The 23,810-nt window shown below is 53.8% G+C and overlaps 1 protein-coding gene across 3 annotated transcripts in view; it reads left to right on the top strand.

The window, feature by feature from the left end:
- Positions 1 to 23,810, top strand: part of PAK4 (p21 (RAC1) activated kinase 4) — a 46,382-nt gene that overhangs the window by 952 nt on the left and 21,620 nt on the right. The window lies entirely within an intron of this gene.

The raw sequence follows: 23,810 nt of genomic DNA, 5'->3' as shown, positions 1-23,810 counted from the left end.
TCATAATGTTAGTTAATACTTAATGAGGGCTGACACTGTGCTCAGCGCCTGGTCTTATTGTACTACAATCTAGATACACCCACTTTACAGCCACAAAAAGTGAGGCTCAAAGAGCTTCTGGTAAGTGATGGAGGCAGATTCCAGGCTGGATCTGAATGATTCCAGAGCTCCTGCCCCTGGTCGCCACACTGTAGATTGCCAGAGGTCTGTTCGTGGAAGCAGGGGGCTGGGCAAGGCTGGGCCGCTCCCTGGGCAGGAACAGATTGTCTGTTTGGCCTCGGTGGAAGGGTGTGATCTGGGAGGAGAGGGTCCCCTGGGCCGATGGGATGGGGTGTTTGTGGGTGGCCCGGAGTCCAAGTGAGTCTGGCAGGCTCCTGTCTGGGGAGGGTGTTGTTGGGTGGTACCCTGTACAAAGTTGGGTGTTCTTTGTCCTTAAAACCCCAACCTCTCCTCACGATCTTCAGTCACTGCCACCTCTTTTCCTCCTGCTCTCTCGCGTCCCTCCCCGAGGTCCAACCACACTGGCCTGTTTGCTGTTCTTCAACTCTGTAGGCTTATGCCTGCCTCCAGGTCTTTGACCTTCGTGTTCCCTCTGCTTGGAATCCCTTCCCCACTTTGCACCCTCTCACTCACGAGCCACTCACTCACAGCCTGACCAGGACCACCCTGCCCCCAGACACTGTTTTGTGGTATTTTGGCCGTGCTGTGTGGCATGTGGGATGGTTCCCGGACCAGGGATCGAACCCAGACCTCTGCAGTGAAAGCACTGAATCCTAACCACTAGGCCACCAGGGAACTCCCAACCGCCCTCCACACACACTCTTTATCTCACTATTGTTCTCTCCCAGCCCTTCACTCGGTCTTTAACTTATTTATCAACACGCAGTTTCTTGTCTGCCTCCCACTAGAATGTGGGCCCCTCACGGGCAGGAATTTCTCCATGTTGTTCTTTCCCTGAATCCCCACTTGAATCACTGCCTGGTCCATGGAGGGTGGTGGGTTGGTGGTGGTTGAATGTCGGGCGTGGTGCTGGGTGCTGAGTCTGCAGCAGCGGACAAGACACACGGGCCCCTGGCCCCTGAGGGCCCTCAGTGTCCCTTGGCGGGAGCGGACTGGAACCAGACCCCTAGCCAGTGATACATGGCTACATCTCTACCAGCAGTGACGTGGCCTGCGAGGACATGGTCAGAGGACCAGGAGAGTGCCCAGACCCTGGGCCTGGTACTCTGTCCCTTGGAAAGTCCCCTGGGTAATCTCTGAAGGATGAGTAGGAGGAATGGGAAAGGGTGCGCCAGGCAGAAGAAAAGGCGTGAGTGGAGGTCAGGGATGCAGAGTTGGGGGCTTGTCGGCAGCATGTAGCCTGTGTGAGACCCCTAGGGTTCCTGGCCTTGGAGGAGGGTGGGCAGTGGAGCAGGGGCAGATGAGTAGCTGCCCTGTGTGTGTGGAGCTCCGAGGCAGTACTGGGGAGTGGTTCAGAGAAAGGACGCTGGTGCAAGGATGCCTGGCTCACATTCATCACTCACAGGCTGTGTGACCGTGGGCAAGTCGCTTAACTTTTCTGGGCCTCAGTTTCCTCCTCTGCAAAATGGGCACAACAATAATGACTACTTCATAGAACTGCTGTGAGGATGCAGAGCATAAAGCGCTTGGCCCGAGGCCTAGCACACAGTAGGTGCTGTGTAAGCTCTGGTCTTGAGGCCGCTGCTGCTACCGCTACCTGAGGAGGGCCTCAGAGGTGGTGGCCGGGCCTCTCTCCACCTGCCTCCTGGCTTACTCTGGGAGCTGCCCCTCCCCCACCTGGCTCTGGCAGGGTCACTGGGTGGGTACAGGGCCAGGCAGCCCTATGAGGCCAGCCAGCCTCGGTCCCTCACGGCGGCAACTCGCTCAGCATCTCAGGGCTTAGCACAGATAATGGGGGAATTATAGGGCTTTGGCACTAGACATTCGGCCTCCTGCCCCATCACTTACCAGCCATGGGACCTTGAGCAAGTGATTTCTTATTTGCCAGTTTTGTTCCTGTGATACATTTTTAGACTAGGGAAAAAAGTAGAGCTCTCAATGTAGCAAAACACCCACGCTTCCAGTGTCCAGCCTGGGACAGAGCACACAGTGGATACAGTTAAAGGCCCCTCTTCTCTGCCCCGCCCTCCCTGCCTGTCCTCCCTCCCAGTGGTAGCCGCTGGGCTGGATTTGGTGTCCAGCCTTCCTCTGCAGGTTTGCCTACTGTTCCTGCCCTCGGATGGATTCACAAACAATAGAGTAATAGCTCTCAACCCTGGCTACATACTGCAGCCACCTGGAGAGCTTTCAAAAATACTGCTGCCCAGGCCCACCCTAGAAATTCTGGCTTGGAGTCCCTTGGTCTGGCGTGGGGCCAGCATCGGCACGTGGTTCTGATGGCCAGCCAGGGTTGCCCAGTGTTTTACAGTTTTACAGATCATATAAAGCGTACCACAGTAAACAGCCTGCTTCTTCTGCTCTGCGTTAGTTTGGCTTTTTCTCCATGTGGACGTGTGTCGGTCTAGAGCAGGTCATTCGTTTTCCCTTTCTGCGTTTTCTTTTTGTATTAGTGACAGGAGTTACCCATTCACCTTTCGGTGGCCATTTAGGTGGTTCCCACTGGGACTGTAACAAACAACACTGCAATGAACATTCTAGACATGTTTCCTTGTGTACCACGGCCAGAGTCTCTCTTAGGTATATGTCTCACAGTGGAAATGCTGGACCTTCCAAATTGCTTCCCTAAGCATTTGTACCAATGTGCTTCCCAGCAGTGCTTGAGGGTTCCCTTGCCTCCGTGTCTGCTTCGGGCAAGTCTGCGGCCCTTGCTGAAACAATTTACTCAGCCATGAGGTGGTAGGTTTCATGCCACCTGCCTGCCCCCCTCACCCCAGGCTGGAAACAGGGGCATGGTTCATGTGACGGACTTAGCTGGGGCCTGACACCTGCTGAGCCCTCACACCCAGAGGAGAAGGCAGGCTGGGCTTTGACCTTCGCCCTCTAGGGTATCCAGGACAGTGGCTGAAACTTTGACCCAACTCTCCTTGGGGATCATCTCCCAGGGCTGACATTTGGGAAGGGAAACGGTACTGACTTAAACCTCCTCAGGAGGGAGGCAAAGAGGAAGGAGGTGCAGCTCGGAAAGGGATGGGCAAAGCCTTGATACACTGGTGTGTGTCAGATCATTGGTCCCAGTGGTGACCAACACAGTCCAAGCCCTGCCCTCATGGCTTACAGGACAGTGAAGGAGATAGACCTGTCCCCAGACGGTGACAGCCCACAGTGGTTGGTCTGGGATAGGGATGCACAAGCAGAATGGTTAGGGCTGTGATGGGGGACGCACAGGGACTGTAGGAATCCGGAGGAGGCATCTGACCCAGCCTGGGGAGCCAGCACAAGGGCTTTCTGGAGAAGGAGACATCTGATTGATGAGAGGGAGCCAGGCCTGGGAAGAGTTGGAAAGAACAGAACAGGTAGTTGGTATGGAAAGTGCAAAGGCCCTGAGGTCCAGAGGAGCTTGGGATGTTCAGTTCCCACCAAAGAAGCCAGTGTGGCAGAGCTGGCAGTGAGGTCAAGGAGGTGGGGAGGTGTGGCAGATACAGCAGGGAGTGACAGGCTGGGGTGAGGAGTGTGGACTTCATTCTGTGTGTAATGGGAGTCATCGGAGGGCTTTAAGCAACATCTGCTTTGCCTTTTATAAAGATTGCTCAGGCTGCCATGTGGGGAACAGATCAGGGAGGGTGGGGGCCGGGAGACCTGAGGGGAGGCTGCCGGGAAAGTCCAAGCAGAAGAGAGTGGGTAGCATGAGGGTGGCGGTGTTGGAGGGTCCCGTGTGCTGGCCAAGATTGTGAGTCCTTTAGCCGTTTGGACTCATTTGATCTTCACAACAACCTATGAGGTAGGTACTGGTATCAACTCCTTTTTAGAGATGAGAGAATTGAGACCCAGAGAGATACGTGACCTGCCTAGGGTCACACAGCAGGCACGTGGCAGAGGCAGGACTTGAACTCCAGGCCTTCAGGCTCCAGTGCCCTGCAGTGTTTTGGAAGTGGTCTTGGTAAGACAAGGTACTTCCTGTTCTTCCAGGCTCCTGTTTAGATAGAAACTCTTCGGGGGCCTGTTCAGCCTGGGTGGTTTCTGGGCACTGGGTCCCTACTTCCCTCACGACCTCCCACAGCCCCCTTCCCTTTCGTGTCTACTGCCTCACCCCTCCTTGTCCTGCTGGCTCACAGTGAGCCAGACTTCCTGGCCAGACGCCGGTCGGGGTGTCCCCAGCAGCTGTTTCTCCCATCACCCAAGCCGGGCGGCCACAGATGCTGCCAGCAGGAAGCAGCCTCCTTCCAAGTCACAGCCAGGGAAATGGGACCCTTCCCGGCGCAGCCACCCATCCGGGGCTGGGGCTTATTGTCTGCCAGCAGCCTTGGCCCACAGGAACGCTGGTGGAGGTGGGCAGGGAGGGTCAGAAGGGGAGCTTTCCCAGGTCCCAGGGGAGCCAGCTACAGCAGATGTGTCAGAAGCCACCACTCACTGCAGCCTGTCTCACGGGGCCCTCTGGTCCTGCCCAATGGCACCTTCCCTGCCAGGGCCACGCATTCCGCTCACACGTCCCTCAGCCCGACCCTCTACTGGAAGAGCCAGAGCACCCCCGGGCCTCACCTTCCTCACCTGTTAAATGGGCTGTCGGGGGGATTGGAGGAGACCGTGCTGTCGAGTGCTTAGCACATTACCTGGTACATAGTAAGCTCATGGTACGTGTGCCCCTCTGGGCTGCAGCCTCCCGTTCGCCTGCTCCCAGCCCCTCGTGACACCGTGCTAGCCGCCAGGTCCCTGAGTGCCAGGCGCCAGATGTGTGGTTTTTGAGCATCCCGCCGTGGCGCGGCCCGGAGCCCTGAGGAGGAGGTGTTTTTAACCTCATTTCTCTTTTCCTGCATTTTAATTTTAAGAGGCCCATTTTTGCCCTGTCTGCATGTATTGCCTATTTGCAGTTGAGAAACCACGCACAGCGCAGAAGGGTATATACAGCGATAAGGTCTCTTTCCCACCCCGTCTCTGTCTTCGGGCCCCTTCCCAGAGACAGCATTGTTCCTGGTTTCTTTTCTTTCTTGGGTGTTTGTTCTGCACGTGTTCTCCCCCGCTTTTGTTTTTGCTCACGTGGAGCCGACTTCCCATGTTTGTATTCTGTCCTGCCCCTTGCATTTTTCACTCTTAAGTTCTGTGTCAGGATGTAGAGGGCTTCCTCGTGCTTTCTGTGGCTGTGTGAGGTTCCATGGCATGGTGTCCCCCCACACGTGTGTGAGCTGTGGGCACACCTCTGGAGGTGCTCGGGGGTCTGAGATGCGTGCCCCGGGAGCTCTGCTGGCAGTGTCCCAGTCTGCCTGAGAGCACGCTCCTGTTTGCACCCCACTCCCAGTGTCCGGTGGCGCCGTGGTCTCCTCACGTTCTCGCCATGTGGATGGGTGTTATCTGATACTTTGACCTCTGCCAGTCAGGCAGGTGCCACAGTAAGTGGTCCTTATTGTGATTCTGATTTTTAAAAATTATTCTTGTTATTTATTTTATTTTAATTTTGGCCGTACCATGTGGGATCTCAGTTCCCCGACCATGCACCCTGCCGGGGAAGCACAGAGTCTTAATCACTGGACCACCAGGGAAGTCCCCTGATTTTAATATGAGTAAAAGGGAGCATCTTTGTGTTTGTTGAAAGCCCTCTGGACTTCCTTTCCTGTCTATTTGTGATATTTTTGCTTTCCCTAAAAAGAGGAAACTGAGGCATAGGCTGGAAACCCCACAGTGAGTGAGTGGCAGGTTTGGGACTCAAATCCAGGCCTGCCTCGCTCCAGTCTGGAGCTCTTGACCTGTCGGATGCAGTGGAGATTGAGGGCATAGACTCTGGAGCCAACTTCGCCACTCTTAGCTGTGTGATCCCAGACAAGTCAGTTCACCCCTCTGTGCCTCCGCGTCCTCATCTATAAAATGGGGATGATAATGATACCTCCTTTACAGGGTTGTTTTGAGGATACAAATGCATACTCATCAGACAAAATGCATAGTAAGTGTTCAAAGACGGATAGCTGCCAGTATTAGTACTCACAGTATTACTCTATATTATTAGTATTAGCAGGCACTGTTTTGTGTGCTTTGAGTGAACGAACTTGTCACATCCTCCTAGCAACCCCAAGATGTAGACGTTCTTGTTTTTTTGGTGGTGGTTGTTTTTTGTTAGCGGCATGTGGAATCTTAGTTCCCGGGCCCCCTGCAGTAGAAGCCCAGAGTCTTACCCACTGGACCACCAGCGAAGTCCTAGATGTAGATGTTCTTATTATCCCACTTTTAAGGGGAGGAAATGGAGAACCTGGGAGACCAGCCTGGTGTCAGCCAGCAGGGCTGGGGTTTGGCCCCGGGCTCCCCCTGCCACCCGCTAACTGAGCGGAGGGATTAGAAGGCTCCTGCCTTCCCAGCCGGCTGCAGGGGAGCTCTGGAGGGCACACCTTGGCAGGTGGGGACGCCGGGCAGGGGCCCCACATAGAGAGCCTCCCTCCTGGGCCCTCTGCTCCCACCCCAGCGCCCCAGCCCGGCCCTGGAAACTCTGATAAAGCGGCATTGTGTGGCAGTTTCGGGCTTGCTTCCCCTGGCGGCTTTCAGCCACTCCCACACATGGGGAAGCCGCCTGGGCCTCCTCCGCCTCCCCCGCCCCTCCTGCCAGCCCTTCACGCGAGTGCTGGGAATGGGGAGGAAGTAGGGCATTGCGGGAGGGCTGGGCTCCTACTGTCCCCCAGGTGAGGACAACCCCCCAAGTCCTGTGCGCAGGCACACGCTCTCTTTCTCTCGCTTTCTTTCTCCCTAGGGACCCCTCCTCTGCTGCCTGCAGCCACTTCCCCAGCTCCCTTCCTCCAAATCTGGCCCCAGTTTATTTGTGTATTTATGTACCTTGCTGATTCCACCTCTTTAAACCTTCCACAGTGGTGAAGGGTAACATGCCTATAGAAAAGTGCATCAGTGCCCATGTCAGTTTAACAGGTAATTATAAGGTGAGCAGCATTTTCGCCACACCTAGGCGAAGACTGCGAACACAGCACCCCAGGAGCCTCCCATGCCCTCTTGACCACAACCCCAGTAGAGGCCACCTCCCTGACCTTGGGGGTCACCAGGCCCCCGCTTTTCCAGAGGTTTTACTAGGTGTGCATCCTGAGTTATAGCCTGCCACCTCGCCTGCCTGGGGACTTCACATAAAGGGACTCCTGCAGCACATCCTCGTCTGGGTCTGCCCTCCCTCATCCTTGGTCTGTGAGGCACAGCCATGTGGTTGTGGGTGTGAGTGGTTCATTCGCCCTCGTTGCTGGGCAGCCTGCTAATCATAACTTACTTCTCCGCCCCTGCTGCGCGGGGGTGACTGTGCTCTTTGAACACATCTGCTGGGACCTGTGTGCATGCACTTCTCCAGGGATCACGTCCGGGCTGCGGTGCTCAGCTCAGAGGGTCGAGTCTCACCCCCTTAGCAGAGCCCGCCACGCAGCTGTCCAGAGTGGCCGTAACTGTGCGCCCACCCAGCAGCGCTGCTCGTCCTCCCTGCACTGGGTCTCTCAGACTTTGTAACTGACCTTGGAACACTTTATATTCTCTTCTCCTACAGAAGTAACATGTGTGCTTCTTATCGCTGAGATGAGTCCTCTTGTCCTTTTCTCCTCCCCGGGCTCCTATCCATGCCAGCTCTTACCCATCCCACCTATGGGAGTCCCATGCTTACTCCTTGATAAGCCCTGTGCTGGGGCCCCGGGTGCCAGGACCCGGAGGTGAACACAGCAGGCTCCCTCGCTGGGCTCAGTCTGGCAGGCGACCCAGACCTTGACCAAAGAGTGATGCGGAGACAGGTAAAATAGACCAGACTCCCAAGCCCCATCTCCTCCCAGCAACCCTGCCTCGTTCACGGGCACCCCATCCGTCCTCTCCATGGGACCGGGAATCTGGCGTCATCCTGGCTCCTCTTGTCCTCATCCTCCACATCCACGATGTCAAGAAAGCCGGCTGGGGCTTCCCTGGTGGCGCAGTGGTTGAGAGTCCGCCTGCTGATGCAGGGGACACGGGTTCGTGCCCCGGTCCGGGAAGATCCCACATGCCGCAGAGCGGCTGGCCCCGTGAGCCATGGCCACTGGGCCTGCGCGTCCGGAACCTGTGCTCCACAATGGGAGAGGCCACAGCAGTGAGAGGCCCGGGTACTGGGAAAAAAAAAAAAAAAAAAGCCGGCTGTTCTGCCTCAGATTAGACCCCAGCGCCTCCCACTCCTTGTTGTCTCCGCCTGGTTCCAGCCGCCCTCCACTCCTGCCTGGGCCATGTGGCCGCCTCCTCACTCCCCCGCTGCCCCCACAGTTTGTCCCCGTGCCCAGCCAGGGGTTCCCTGCCCTACTGGGCGCCCTCCCGTGGCTTCATCTCTTTTGGGAATGCCTCCAAGGCCCCACAAGATCCTGGCCCAGGTTCCCTGCTCGCCTTCACTCCTCTCCTGCCGCCCTATTCCTGGAACATTCCAGGCTGGTCCTGCCTCAGGCCCTCTGTTCATGCTGCTCCCTTGTGTTTGCAGCACCTCGCATCCCTGCATCCAGGCAGATCTCCCTGACTCCTGTCTACAGTAGTGCCGTCACTCTCTCTCCCCACCTTCCCCTGCTTGGTTCTCCTGGTCCACTCACCGTCACTACTGATCCTTAGTTATGACTGTGGGCGTGTGGGTTAGTGTCCTCTCGGCCCGCCCCCCCCGCCCCGCCCCGAATGACTTAGCTTCAAGGTGGGGGGGGGATTCTCACGTCCCTTGTTGTATCTCAGGGCTTGACTTGTAGTAGTCGCTCAGTAAACACTGGTGGGCCGAATGAACGAACAAGCCATAATAAGCAGAGAGTGTCATTTCCAGCGTGTATGATGTGGGGGGGTGTCCTTCCCCCACCCGCCCGCCCCGCCCCCAACGTGAGAATTACAGGGCAGGCTTTCCTGAGGAGGAATTGCTGCTTGAAGGATGAGCTCAGGGAGGAGGAGGGTGACTGTCGAGGCTGAGGGAGCTGCCTGTGCAGAGGTTCCAGGCGGGAGAGCGCAAGGAGCCTTCCAGGAGCTGAAGGAAGACTGGCGTTCTCCCACTGCTCTGGATTCAAATCTCGGCAGCCACTCGGGCTTCTTCGTGTCTCAGCTTCTTCCTCTGCGTGTCCTTGTGTAAAGTTCTGCTCCTAACATACGTATCCTAGTGCCTGGCATAGAAATGTGAATGTGATTGGTTTATTACCCGTTTTTCCAGCAAATACTCTGGAGCGCCTGGCCCTTTGTGGCCTCTGGGGACACTGTGGTAGATAAACAGACCCAGTTGCTACCCAGATGGAGCCTATCTCTTGGACTCTTAGCCTTCTAGCCACACCCCCGACCTCCCAGGTCAGAGGCAGGAGAAGGCCTGAAAAGACCTTGGGCCTGGGGAGTCCTCATTCCTGAGGCTGATTAACAGGGAGAACTAATCGCGGGGTTGCACGTGCCAGGCCCAGTGCCCGCACACAACTCCCACGCTGTTTCTACTCAGTCCTTCCTGGAAGGATTCAACCCATTTCAGAGATGAGGGCGGTGAGGGTGGCACCAGTAGTGAGTAACCTGATGTGGTGGTGTCTCCTCGGGGTGTTGGAGCAGCTTTTCACTTGCTCCTCAGACATCTGGAGCGCCCCTCCTATGAATGGCCCATTTGGGTCACTTGCCTCTTTTTCCTCTGGCTGTCTGTACTTTTTTTTAACCACTAGACCGCCAGGGAATTCCCTGTCTGCATTTTTATTTTGAATTTCTGTGAGTTAAATTCTAGATTCTGGTCAAGAACATGTGTTTCCTAGATGGTACTCCTGCCTTCTCTCAGTCCATGGCCTGTCTTTTCACTTTTTTTTTAAAAAAATATTTATTTATTTATTCATCTGGCTGCATCAGATCTTACTTGCAGCACACGGGCTCTTCATTGCAGCACTCAGGCTTCTATCTAGTTGTGGCGCATGGGCTCTCTAGTTGAGGCCACGGGCTCAGTAGTTGTGGCTTAGTTGTCCTGCGGTGTGTGGGATCTTAGTTCCCTGACCAGGGATCGAACCCACGTCCCCTGCATTGGAAGGCAGATTCTTAACCACTGGACCACCAGGGAAGTCCATTCACTTTTTTTATTGTGCCTTTTGATGAACAGAAGCCTTTAATTTTAATGCAGTCAATTATCACCCATTTCCTTTATAGTTTTATAGTTCTGCTTTTCACGTTTAGTTTTCCTTTGTGCTAGAATTGGAGTGTGTATGTGTGGTGTGAGATAGGCACCCAGTTTCACGTTGTCCATCTGATCCTCAGTCATCCGTGTACCATTTATTACAAACCAGCGTTTCTCCCCTGCCACCTGTGTCATAAATTATCTCTCTGTATAAGTGGGCCTGTTTCTGGGTACTTTCTTCCTTTCTTATGCTTGGTTTGCCTATTCCTGGGTCAGTACCCCACTGTCCTAATTTCTGTAGTTGATAGTAAGTCTCGGTGGTGTGGAGAGCAAGCCCTTCCACATGTCCTCCTTCCCGAGTGTCTCGGCTACTTGACTTTTCATGATTCCATTTAGAGATGAGACAAGCATCTTGCCGCACACACAGACGTGACATGGAGTCTCCCAGTCCATGAACGTGGTCCGTCTCTCCGTTTATGTATGTCTTCTCTGGTGTCTTTCAGCAAAGTATCGCACGTCTCCAGCCTGGGCCTTGCCCGCCGCTTGCTGGATTTATTCCAAGGCGCTTTGTGCTGTGGCAGGGGGAGCCTGTGGCCTCCTCTCCCACGAGGCGCCTTGTTCGCTGGGCTTGGCTCTGCTGGGTGAGGCTCTCACAGCAGAGGCAGGAGCCCACCTCCCCCACTCCCTGCTTTCTCCCTGGCACCGCCCCTGGGCCCTGGCAGAGGGCAGGCAGGGTGCCAGAGAGGAGGTTGTAATTTTCCTGAATGACTTCAAGGGCTAATTAAAGGTTTTCCTTGACTAATCAGCTTACAGTTTAATTATCGGGAAACAGGCTCAGGGATGCAGGAAGCAGCAGTGCTGGGGTCTCCTTACAGCGTGACGGGAAGGAGCCAGGGTCCAGCCCTTACCCCGTAGCCATGGCAGGATCTGGGGGTACCCCGGCACCCCCAGGAGGCCAGCTGCGGTTCTCCGTCCCTGGGAGAGAACGGGGTGGAGTGCAGCAGATGCCGGTGAGGTCAGAGTGGGTCCCTGCCCTGCTTAAAATCCTTCTATGGTTCCCACTGCTGGGGCGGTGGGGGACCTAGTCCCGCCTCTGGTCAGCAAGGCCCTGCCCCTCTCCCTTGCCAGCTGCACTGCGCCTCGCTGGCCTTTTTTTAGTGCTCTCACCTCATTTATTCTTTGGGTCCTGGCCTAAAGGTCACCACCTCTGGGAAGCCTTCTCAGGCCACTCCTGCCTCCAGAGCAGGTGATAAACTCTGCCAGCCACAGGCTGGCTGTCAGTGTCACTCCCTCCACCACTGATAAGCGCTTCACCCCTGGGCTGCGCCCTGTGGTCCAGCATTGGGGTTGCGGAGGACCCAAGAGGAGAAGGGGTTCAGGATGGGCGCTCTGAGGAGAGGGCTGGGCGCGGGCTTCAGGACCGGAGGACTGAGTGATTGCTGAGGCCTTCCCGGGGGCGGTGGTTGGCAATCTGGCCAGTGACCTGACCAGGGAAGGGCTCTTGGGAGTTTGTGAAAGGGGCGGGGACCTGGAGATGGCCGTGCCAGGCCTGGCTTCATTCCTTGCATTCTTCAGCAGGCCCCAGACTCCCGGTGGCTACGGTGGGGGAGGGTGGGCAGGCAGAGAGGGGGGCCTCCTGGGCACTCACCCTGCCCCGCCCTTTCCCTTTCAGCCCCTAAGGCCTACACCCCCATCAGTCTGTCTCACTTTACACCACCCCTCGAGGACGCAGGCCTGGGACTGTGTGTCCAGGCCCCCCACCCCTAATCCCGTGCTCACCTCTGGCCACACATTAGGGTTACCTGGTGCAGGCATCCATGCGGGGGTCCAAGGTCAGACCATTTGAATCCGAATCTCTGGCTGTGAGGCCTGAGCATTGGGTTTTGTGCGGTTTTTTCAAGCTCCCTTGGTGACTCTAGTGCAATTCTGAACCGAGATGAGAGCCACTGGCTTACAGAATGATAGGAAACATATATTAGCTTTTGCGATTTCCTGGGTTTGGGCACTTTCCTGGGTTTCTGACATGGTATGATTAAGTCATGTCACCTCCATAAGCACACTGTAGGAAGATATGATTATTATTCCCATGTTACTGTCAAGGGAGCTGAGGCCCAAAGAAGGCGTCCGTGCCTGGTGGTGCAGCCTCTGTTGCTGTCCTGTCTTCCCATCCCTGGGCCCTCCAGACCTCTGTCTGAGCAGCTATCTCTCTGTCCCCGCCCCGCTCCTGTCTTTCTCTACCTGTGTCTCTGCCTCCTATCTCTCTCCCTCTTTCCCTCAATTTCTGCTTTCCTCCTTCCCTGAAGAGGCTTCCTTAGCTTCCCTGTTTAGAGCCAGGATCCTGCTGAAGCCACAGAGGGGAGATGGTTTCTACAGGCCCAGGACAAGAACAGGAAGGAGGGCTTCCCTCCTTCCACAGGCTCCCCCTGCCACACACACTCCAGCCTCCTTGCTTCTCCTGGCACCTGGCGTGGGAGAGGGTGGGAGGCAGGGCACCCATCCCACTGATGGTCAGGGGCCGGGGGTACTGGGGCTGGCTCTGCAACCTTGCAGGGAGGACCATCCAGAGGGGTGGAGCCTAACAAGTCCCGTGGGCCCCAGATCTGGTGTTGTCATCTGTTGCTGGTTGCCATTTCAGGCTCCCGTGGGGTGGCTCCTGGTTTAATTTCAGGAAAGGTTTGTGCTAATATGTGAATATTGCATTGCAGGAGCCGTTATTGTTTGATGGGAACAAGGGGGACCAAGAGTCCAGTGCCCCTGTGTGTCCCCACTCACCAAGGGCTCCCTGGCCTCCTCTCCCTGACCCCTTCCCAGCAAGGGCTGGGCATGCAGCTCCCCCGCCAGCCTCACCCACCCCCAACAGAGCTTCCTCTGTGACCTGAGGCCAGGCCCTGAGCCCTGGCTATCTCTGCACTGGTTCCCATTTGGAGCCAGAGGAGAAGGATTCTTGTTGCTTCCCTGGGTAGCTGGGAGAATTGAGTCAGCGTGTGTGTAACACTCAGCACAGGGCTGTCATCATTATGTCATTCTGGTTACTGTTGCCGTGATTACTGTTACAGTTATTAGAGGCAGGATATGTGTTTGGATTTAGTAATTAAGGTTCACGGGGTGAGCGATCCTTAATTCTTCACCTTTATGACTAGGTCACATTTCCTTTTGCAAAACATTTAAAACCTTTGTATAATGGAAGTGTCCACACATGCTCTGAAGAGTGGTCTGATGCCCTCCCCACGTCCCCGTCCCCAGCTTCAGCGGTTATCAGTCACCACCAGGCTTTTTCATCTGTGCCCCATCCCCACCTCCCTGATTCTTTTGAAGCACTTCTCAAACATCATAGACTTCAGCCATAAGTATCTCAGATTTTTTTTGCCTATGAGAGATAAGGAATCCTTAAAACACACAGGCACACACATACACACACACACAATACCATTGTCACAGGAGAAAAAGAACCAGTACTTCCTTAATATCCTCACATTTCCCCAGCTGTCTTATCATCCTTTTTCATGTGTTTGTTTGACTTGGCATCCAGACAGGGTCTGCTTTGCGTTCGGTTGATAGGCCCCTGAAGGCTTCTGTAGTCCATAGGGTTTCCCCTGGCGGCTCTTTCCTGTGCTTGCTTATTGGGTCGTCAAAAACCCTGGTCCTCTCTCCTCTGGAAGTTTCCACACTCTGGATCTCACTGATGCATCTTTGTGGTGTCATTTCACATGTTCCTCTGTCCCCTGTACTTCCTGTATATTGGGCCTTAGGCCTAGAGGCGCTACTGGATTCAGGTTCCCTTATTTCATAGGCGGTGCTCTGTGGGACCATCAGGCCAACATTTGTGTCTGAGTGACTATTTTAAAATAAATTTAATTAAGTTTTTTTTTTAAGTGAGTGGATTGAAAAAAAAGTTCTTAAGTCACTCCTAGTAAGGCTGGTACCCAGCTACAGCAGAGTGGAGCGGGAGGAAGCCAAAGGCCTGACTTGCAGAATGGCCGGGGCCTGGGAGCAAAGGGCTGTGTGTGAGCCCCTGGCTTCCAGTGAACTATTGTCATAAGTGCACAGCTTTGGGCTCCTGCTTTGCTGGGACCAGAGGCGCCCAGCTGAGAGCCGTCGCTGACCCCCAGCCCCACCCCCATCCTTCAGCCTGGCCTGGCGGTTAAGCTTTAGGGACTCCTGCCCCAGTTCTGCGCTTGGCCAGCAGAGCCACCCTGGGAAGCTTTCCCATCCCCCACGGGCTTCCTCCTCCGTAACATGATGCTGGTAGGGGGACCACACCTCCCTTGGAGGGCTGTGGTCAAGAGGCCTGGGCGCCGGGAGCTGCTGTTCGTCTGCATTTAGTGTAGACTCTCTTTGACCTCAGCCAGGCCACTCTCCCCTTCCACCCTTCCTCCCTTCCTGCCACGCCAGCCTCCTTGGCCAGCCTCCTCCGGCATTCTGGAATGTGCCAGGCAGGCTTCAGTCCTCGGGCCTTTGCAGTTGTGGTTCCTTCCACCCTGAAAACTCTTCCCTGGATCCACACGTGGCTCCCTCACTCCCCTGCTCTTGCCCAAATGCCGCCCCCCAGAGACACCCCTCCCCGCACTGTCCCCTCTCCCACTTGTTACGGACTTTTTTGTTTACTTGTGTGTTGTCTTAACTCCATCTCACTCACTAGGATGTCATCTCTGGGAAGGAGGGACTATCTTACTCACTGCTGTATCCCCAGTGCTTAAAACAATGCCTGGCACATACTGAGTGCATAATAAAGAATTGTTGAGTGCGGACCGAATAAGAGCCTTGAACGGGACGAATAAGAGCCTGAACGTGGTTAAGTGAGTGGACTCTGGCCTGGGTCACACCTGCCATGGAATCCTGGCTCTAATACATGCTGTGTGACCTTGGGCCAGCACCTCCCTTCTCTGAGCCCCACTTTCCTCCTCTGCAACATGGAGGCATTCACAGCACCCTGCTCACCGCCTTGTCTTGCACTAGTGTGGTGCGCACACGTAAGGCTCTGTAGCTGGCCTCGTTGGTGTCCTCTGTCTCCAGCGCAGGGCACAGGTGAGCCACCTAGGGCTGTCCCCACCGTGGGGACCCTACCAAATCTTAACTAACTCCTTCCACTCTGGGTGACCGGCTGTGGCACCCCAGGGTAGGGACGCCGTGGATAGATACTTCCTCGTGGCCAGAAAGGCTCCACAGGGAGTGTGATCCACGCAGGACACCAGAGTGCTGGGCATGTGCAGAGACCTGGGTGTTGGGGCTGAGGCTGAGTCTGGCTGCCTCCAGGCCTTTGTCTCCTTTGCAGGAAACAGCCCAAGAGCTGCAAGGGGCCAAGGGGGGCTACTGCTCTGATCGCGGCAGCAGTTACAGCCTTGGGAGTGTGTGAGTGTGAGAGAGAGAGAGAGATGGACAGAGAGCAAAAGAGACTGTCTGCGGACACCTGCAGGTATGGAGGAAGCTTCCAGCTGTCAGAATTGCTACCCCTGGTGTTTCCTGCACCAGAGTGTAAAATATGACACGTGTACAGAAAACTGCGTGAGACCTCCCTGTTCAGTCTAGTGAATAATCATAAAGCACACGCCCTTCTAACGACCACCAGATCAAGAAGACAAGCGTTGCCAGCACCCTAGAAGCCCCCTCCTTCGTGTGCTCTTTCCAGGTTTATCAAATAAATTCAGCCCTCTTTTCTTCCTTTTTTTTTTTTTTTTGCTGTACACGGGCCTCTCACTGTTGTGGCCTCTCCCGTTGCGGAGCACAGGCTCCGGACGCGCAGGCTCAGCGGCCATGGCTCACGGGCCCAGCCGCTCCGCGGCACGTGGGATCTTCCCGGACCGGGGCACGAACCCGCGTCCCCTGCATCGGCAGGCGGACTCTCAACCACTGCGCCACCAGGGAAGCCCTCTTTTCTTCCTTTTAATTGTTGCCTGTTCGTTTGTGAATCATGAAAGATTACAGTTGCCCTCAAGAGATCAGAGAATCACCTGATGGACTCCCTTGGGCCTGTTGCCCAGCTAAGAGAGAAAAAACGCTTGCCATGGTTAAAGTCCCCTGGGTCCCCTCCCGCAGGTACTCACTGTGCTTCCTTGTTGCTTCCATAAATAGTATCCCATATTGTTCTGCAGGTTTTAACACTGTATGTAAATGGCTCCAGACCGCCAGCACTCAGCTGCAGCTTGCTCTCAATAGGGTGGCTAAGTGAAGTCGCATGCTCCCCAGCATGGGTCAGATGGAAGCCTCTCCCCATAGCCAGATGAAAGCATCCCTGCCCCGGTGGAGCCGCAGGAGGGCGCTCTGGGGCTCCTCTCGGCTTGCCACCCCCTGCTCCAGCTGGGTGTGACACCTCTGCCTCAAATGAAGGTGGGTAGTCCCTGTCCGGAGAGGGCACTGCCAGCTACCCAGGTTGACAATTGGGATTCAGCTGTAGGCCCATGACCTGTAAGGGGCCTTCCGTGACACTTGTAAGGTGTGAAGGGGGTTCTGGTACCATCCCAGATCTGTCACTTCCACGGAGGGGCCTTCCCTGGAGAAGGGTGAGACCCCCCCACACACATGGGAATGGATTGGGGGCTGGGTGCAGGGAGGGTCTCTTCTCTTCCCCTGCCTCCTCTGCCCCTCTGCTTCCCCTGTTAGCCAGTCTCATCCAGCCTTTCATGGAGAAGCCCTGTGGGGTGGAGATGACTATCAAAGGCTCTGGATCTGAAGGCCTGGGTTTGCTACCCAGCTCCGCCACCTACTAGCTGGGTGACCTTGGGCTTGTGGCTCCCCTCCAGCCCCCCTCGGCCTCAATTTCCCCATTTGTAAAATGAGATTGTTATAAAGGTTATTTTATCCATGTAAAGCACTCAAAAGAGAGCTAGCACATAGAAACATCTTAACAAGTGTTAGCTGAGAGTATTATTGTCATTATTGTCCCTCACTCTTTCACTGTGTGCCTCCTCTGAGTCCAGCCCTGTGCTGGCTGATGCCTGGGACAGGATGGTGACCTGTCTGCCCGAGGCCCTGCCCTTATGTCCAGTGATGGGAGACAGACACAGCACTAAGCAGTGACAGCCCAGAGTGACCCTGAGGAAAGCACAGGCCCGAGGGTCATGGCTTTGGTGGAGGAGGCCCCGAGAACTTGAAGCAAGCCCTGGCTCCACCCTAGGAAATCAGGGAAGGCTTCCTGGGGGAGGAGACATCTGCGCTGAGGGCTGTAAAAGGAGTAGGAGTTAGTGTGTGGAAAGCTGTGCGTTCCAAGGAGAATGAATAGCATCTTCTAAGGTGGGAAAGGGTCTGGCATTTTCATTAAATTATTAATATTTTTTTTAATTATTAATATTTTTAATTAAGCTTTTTATTGTGAGATCATTGTAGATTAACTTGGACGTGTAAGAAATAACACAGAGAGAGCCCCTGTACCCTTTACCCAGTTCCCCCAATAATAACATCTTGCAAAATTATGGTTAGTACAAGACCACAACCAGGATATTGACACAGATACAGTCAAGATATAGAACATTCCATCACAAGGATCCCCCGATGCCTTTTTATAGCCACATGCCCTCCCTGGCCTGTCCCTAACTCCTGGCAAGCACTCATCTATCTGTTCCCTATTCTTATTATTCTGTCATCTCAGCGTTATGTTAATGGGATCATACTGTACGTCCCCTTTTGGTGTTGGCTTTTTTTCACTCAGCATAGTTCTCTGGAGATTCATCCGGGTTGTTGCCTGTGTCAATAGTTCATTCCTTTTTCTTGCTCAGCAGTGGATGTGCCATAGTTTATTGAACCATTCACCCATTGAGGGGCATCTGGGTTGTTTCCAGTTTGGGGCTATTAGAAATAAAGCTGCTATAAACAGTCTCATACAGGTTTTTGTGTGAATGTAAATTTTCGGTTTTCTGGGACAAATACCCATAAGTGCAATTGCTGGAAAGTAAGGGTAGATGCATGTTTAAAGAAACTGCCAGACTGTTTTCCAGAATGACTGTTCCATTCTGCATTCCCACCAGCAGTGTATGAGCGATCAGTTTTTCTGTGTCCTCACCAACATTTGGCGTTATCACTATTTTTTATTTTGGCTGTTCTAATAGGCATGTAATGATAACTCATTGTGGCTTTCATTTGCATTTCTCTAATGGCTAATGATGTTGAACATCCTTTCATGAGCTTATCTGCCATCTGTGTATCCCCTTTGGTGAAATGTCTCATGTCTTCTGCCCATTTTCTAATTGGATTGTTTGGGGTTTTTTTACTGTTGAGTATTGAGAGTTCTTTATCACTTCTAGATATTAATCACTTGTCAGATATGTGGCTTGCAAATATTTTCTCCCAATCTGTGGCTTTTTATCCTCTTCACGTGGACTTTTGCAGAGCAGAAGTTTTTAATTTTGATGAGGTCTGCTTTATTAATTTTTCCTTTTATGGGTCATGCTTTTGGTATCAAGTCTGAGAACTCTGTGCTTAGCCCTAGATCCTGACGATTTGTTTGTTTTCTAAAAGTTTTATAATTTCACATTTTATATTTAAGCCTGTGATCCATTATGAATGAAGGTTTGTGCAAGTGTGAGGTTTAGATGAAGGTTCATTTTTTAGCATAGGGATGTCTGATTGTTCCTGTACCATTTGTTGAAAATGCTGTCTTTCCTCCGTTGAATTGCTTATGCTTCTTTGTCAAAAATAAGTTACCACAGTGAGATACCACTTCACACCTACCAGGATGGCTATTATCAAAAGAAGAAAGGAAAATAACATGTATTGGTGAGGATGCAGAGAAATTGGAGCCCTTATGGATTGCTGGTGGGGATGTAAAATGGTGCGGCTGCCGTGGGAAACAGTTTGGTGGTTTCTCAAAAGGTTAAATATAGAACTACCATATGACCCAGCAATTCGACTGCTAGGTGCACATCCAAAAGAATTGGAAGCAGAGACTTGAACAGATATTTGTATACTTCAATGTTCATAGATGCATTATTAACAATACCTCAAAAGTGGAAACGATCCAAGTGTCTATCAACAGATGAATGAATAAACAAAATTTGGTGCATACACACAAGGGAATATTATTCAGCCATTAAAAGGAATGAAGTTTTAATTTATGCTACAAGGTGGGTGGACCTTGGAAACATGCTTAGTGAAATAAGCCAGACATAGGAGAAATATTGTGAGATTCCACTTACGTATTCCACCTAGCGTGGGCAGATTCATAGAGAAGGAAAGTAGAATAGAGGTTACCTGAGGCTGGGGGGAAGGAGGGAGTGGGGAGCTACTGTTTAATGGGTACAGGATCTTTTTTGGGGATAATGAAAAAGTTTGAGGCATAGGCCTTGAAGGTGGTTCCACAACATTGTGAATGTATTTAATGCCACTGAAGTGTACACTTTACAAATGGTTAAAAGATAAATATTATGTATATTTTACCACAGTGAAAAAAAATCAATGTTTTAAAAACCAGTTGGGGGCTTCCCTGGTGACGCAGTGGTTGAGGGTCCCCCTGCCGATGCAGGGGACACGGGTTCGTGCCCCGGTCCGGGAAGATCCCACATGCCACGGAGCGGCTGGGCCTGTGGGCCATGGCCGCTGGGCCTGCGCGTCCGGAGAGGCCACAGCAGTGAGAGGCCTGCGTACCGCAAAAAAAAAAAAAAAAACAAAAAAAAAACCAGTTGGGTATATTTGTAAGGGTCTGTCTCTGGGTTCTCTATTCCGTTCACCGGGCTCTGTGTTTATCCCCACTGTCTTGATTGCTGTGTCTGTACAGCTGGTCTTAAACTATCGGGGAAACTACTGGGGAAAGTGGTCTTCCCGTTTTGTTCACCTTTTTCACAACTGAGTTCTTCTAGGGCCTGGGCCTGGCATTTTTGGAGCCCCTCTCGCACTCCCTTTTGTAGAAGATGGCACCAGGACTTACCTACTTTCAAAGTCACCCTTGACACCTGCCTTGCCCTCAGCCCCCCGTATCTGACTCATCAACAAGCGTTGCTTTTTTGGGGGCAGACATAGCTCTGGTCTGTGCCCCTCTCTCCGTGTCCAGCCATACTGGCTGCTTTCATCAGTCTCCTGGAACACTGCTTCCGTCTCATCACTTGTCTGCACACCCTCTCAGGCCCCCTTGATCCCATCCTCCACAGACAAGGCAGCCAGAGTTACATCTCCCAAATACCAGCCCGTCCTCAGCGCCTGCCTCTGCTCCCCCGCCTCCCTGGTGGCCTGGCTCCTGCCCTGCTCCAGCCTGGCTCCCCCACACTCTCAGCCCTCCAGCCACCCGTCTCCGCTGGAATTTCACACTTCATCAGGCGATGCTGGACTGCAGGCCCCAGCGGGCAGGGGCCATGCTGCCCCGTCACACCATCTGGGACTGGACTTGGTGCATGCACATTGGATTTCTATTGACAAACTCCATGAATGTGGGAAGGAGCCCATGGTTGGGGGTGGTGGTGGGGAGATGAGGTTGGAGACGTGGGGATAGCTGGGGTGGGTTTACAGAGGTCTCCCTGACCCTTACAGAAAAACAGGCAAAGGCTTTTTTTTTTTTTTCCGGCCATACCACATGGCATGTGCGATCTCCCCAACCAGGGATCAGACCCGCGCCCCCTGCACTGGAAGCACGGACCCAGAAAGTTCCAAAATAAAACTTTTTTTTTTTTTTGGCCATGCCGCGCAGCATGCAGGAGGCAAAGGCTTTGAAGAGACACTTAGCAGAAAAGGAATTGTGGTGCTTTTATAAATATGAAAGGATGCACAATTACTAAGTACAAAAACGCAAATGAAAACTAGGCCGAGAGGGGCCAGACTTCACCTGTCTGACTGAGGAAGATGGGAGAGTTTGACAACACCCTGGGCATGAGGCCGAGGGAGGGGCTGAGAACGGGCGACTTGGCAGTGCTGAGCTTTGCCCGGCAATCCCACTTGTAGGCATTTGGCCCACAGACATGCTGGCACACCTGTGAAATGACATCTGCACACGGTTATCGTTGCTGCACCGTTTGTAAGAGCAAATGCCTGGAAACCACTGACCTGGCCCCGTGGGGACTGGCTCAAGACATCGTGGCCCTTCCACACAGGTGCTAAAGCAACAAGGCTGTGCTTTGCAGAGATGGAAGCATGGAAAGATCACTAGACATATATATATTTTTTATTTAAAATCCTAATTTTAAATTATTAGCCTACCTAAGACATAAATGTATAGTATGATCAGTTACTTTAAAGGGAAAACCCACGTAACCCCCGCCTCCATTTGAAGACACAGATGGTTCCAGCCCCCCAGAAGCCCGTCCCAAGCCCTCTTGCCCCCCGGAGGCAGCTTCTCCCCTGATTTCTGAGGCAGTCGCTGCCTTGCTTTTCTCTTTGGTTTTGCTACCTCTGTATGCTTCCCTAAAGAGCATATTTCATTTTGTCTGGTTTTAAGCTATTTCTGAACAAAGTCCTAGGATGTATCGGGTTTTGTTTTGCTTCTTCTGTTTAATATTGTTTTTGATGTCCATCCAATGTAGCTGTGGGTCATTCATTCTCACTGTTGTGTACTATTCCGCGGAGCTAGTAGATCACAGTTCGTCATCCATCTCCTGTAGACGAGCGTTTGTGTTGTTTCCAGTCCCTCGCCGATTCAGACTGTGCTGTGTGAACCTTCTCATGTGTGTCCCTGGGTGTAGACGTGGGAGAGCACTTGCCAGGTCCCCAGTGTGTCTTCACCTCGACTGGATACTGCCAAATTCCTCCTGGTGCCAACGGCGCAGAGGGGCCGAGGAATGCTGTTGGCAAAAGCATCGTACGTGTGGTGCGCTGCCATTTCTGGCTGTTTTAAAAGTGCATAAGCATCTCTGTGCGCGCGTGTGCACACACACACGTGCATAAGCTCTCTCAGAAAGAAAACAAAGAAACTCCAGTAGAGGTGGCTCCAGGGCTGAGCTGGGGTGGGGCAGGGCAGGAGGGCATCGTCCTGTCCCTGTTTTCCCTTTGGTGCCATTGGCTTTTGAACTATGTTCCATATTATAAAGGGACAGAGACTGAGACGGAGAGAAGGAAAGGAAAGGGAGGGGATAGATGAAGCCTAAATGTGGCAGAATGTTAATAGTTGAGAATCCCAGCGATGGATTTTATGGGGGTTCATTGGTTTAGTCTCTAGCTTGGGGTGTGTTTATAAAGTTTGGTAATGAAGATCTGTTCCGGTGTGAGAGGCTCTTGAACCGACCTCTCCTTGCCCCGAGGCCTGTCCCAGGAGGATCCCTTGTTTCCAGTGAGACGTCCTCCTGGAGGAGGGGTGCTCCCTCCTTCCTCCCCCCTCCCCGGTCCCTTCCCTTGGGACCTAGTTTCCCTGGCTGGTCAGAACTGCCCAGTCCTGACCGCCTCCTTCACCAGAGCCCAAACCAGCCGGTCCGGTTTGGGGAGCCCGCCCCATTTGGCTCTTCTCTGGGTGGCTGCCTGACAGGTGCTCCACCCTGATGGGGGAGGGGGCGGCCTGGGATCTGGGGCGTGGGGGGGGAGCGGGAGGGGCCAGACCTGCCCTGCCGTGGCCCCAGGCCTGGCCGGGAGCCCCTGGCTTATTGAGCAGGTGGTAGACAGAAGCGGGTAGATGGGATTTCCAGGCCCTTGGAGCCAGTCAGTCCTCCTGGTCCCCATGGTAAAGTCCTGGAGGAGTCGGTCTGTGGCAGAAGCCGTGGTAGGGTGCCGGAGCAGGGGAGTGGGAAGGACCCAGGCACCTCTGTCCACCTGCCGCCCAGGCCACCTGCTCACTCACTGTTCTCCCTGGGCTGCCCGTCAGCCGAGTACCCGCCCAGGGCCCAGGACCCTGCTTGAATCTGATCATTGCTGCCGCTCACACGACCACCCCCCCAACCCAAGTCAGGGAGCAATCCTACTCTTCTGTCCGCCCCCAGGACAGGCAGTTTGGTCGGGTTTGTTCACTGCTGAATTGCCAGGGCCTCCGACAGGCTTGCCTGGTATGTGCCAGGAGTGGGGCGAATGTGTGAACCAATGGGGGAGACAGGTCAGGGACGGTGACAGCCTGAGGGTCAGCGCGGGGATGGAGCCCGGGGTGTCAGGGAAGGCTTCCTGCAGGAGGGGCTGCAGTAAAGGGATGAACTGGGCAGCCCCGGCCCCTGCCCCCCACAGGGGAGACAGAAAGAAACAGATTTCGTGCCAGGAGCTGTGCCCCGGGCCAAGGAAGGCTTCTCAGAGAAAGTGAGATCTGAAGCGGGGAGAAGGTGTGAGGCAGAGGTGGGGTGGGCCTGCACGACCCCTTCTAGAGTCCCTTTCTCTGAGCGTCCTTTTCTCCTGTTCTGCGATAGGGGTTCTGGGCCCCCTAGCCTCCTGCTCAGAGTGGCTGGTCTAGGACACAGGCACTGGGACAGACGGCCCACTTGGGCAAGTCACTCGGCCTCTCCAGGCTTCAGTTTCCTCTGTTGTAAAATGGGCCTGATAAAGTACCTGCCCATTTAGGGCAGTGGTGAGCTAAAATGACTTAATGTGTGTCGATGCTGAGAGGAGGACCTGGCCCAGAGGAAGTTCTCTGGAAAGTTGGGCCACTTATTTTCAGAAAGGTTAGTTACATCCTGGCAAGACAGCCAGCATAGCGACACAGGAGTCGCAGCCGTCCCCACCTTTCCCTCTCCACATTCCCGCCATCCAGCCCCACTCTCACGCCTAGGTATTTCCGTGGCATGGGGGTGGCGGCTGT

This window comes from Globicephala melas, chromosome 19 (assembly GCF_963455315.2).
Source record: "Globicephala melas chromosome 19, mGloMel1.2, whole genome shotgun sequence".
In the NCBI taxonomy this organism is placed as follows: Eukaryota; Metazoa; Chordata; class Mammalia; order Artiodactyla; family Delphinidae; genus Globicephala; species Globicephala melas.
Note: the sequence above shows the minus strand (reverse complement) of the source record. Positions and strands in the feature narration are given on the sequence as shown.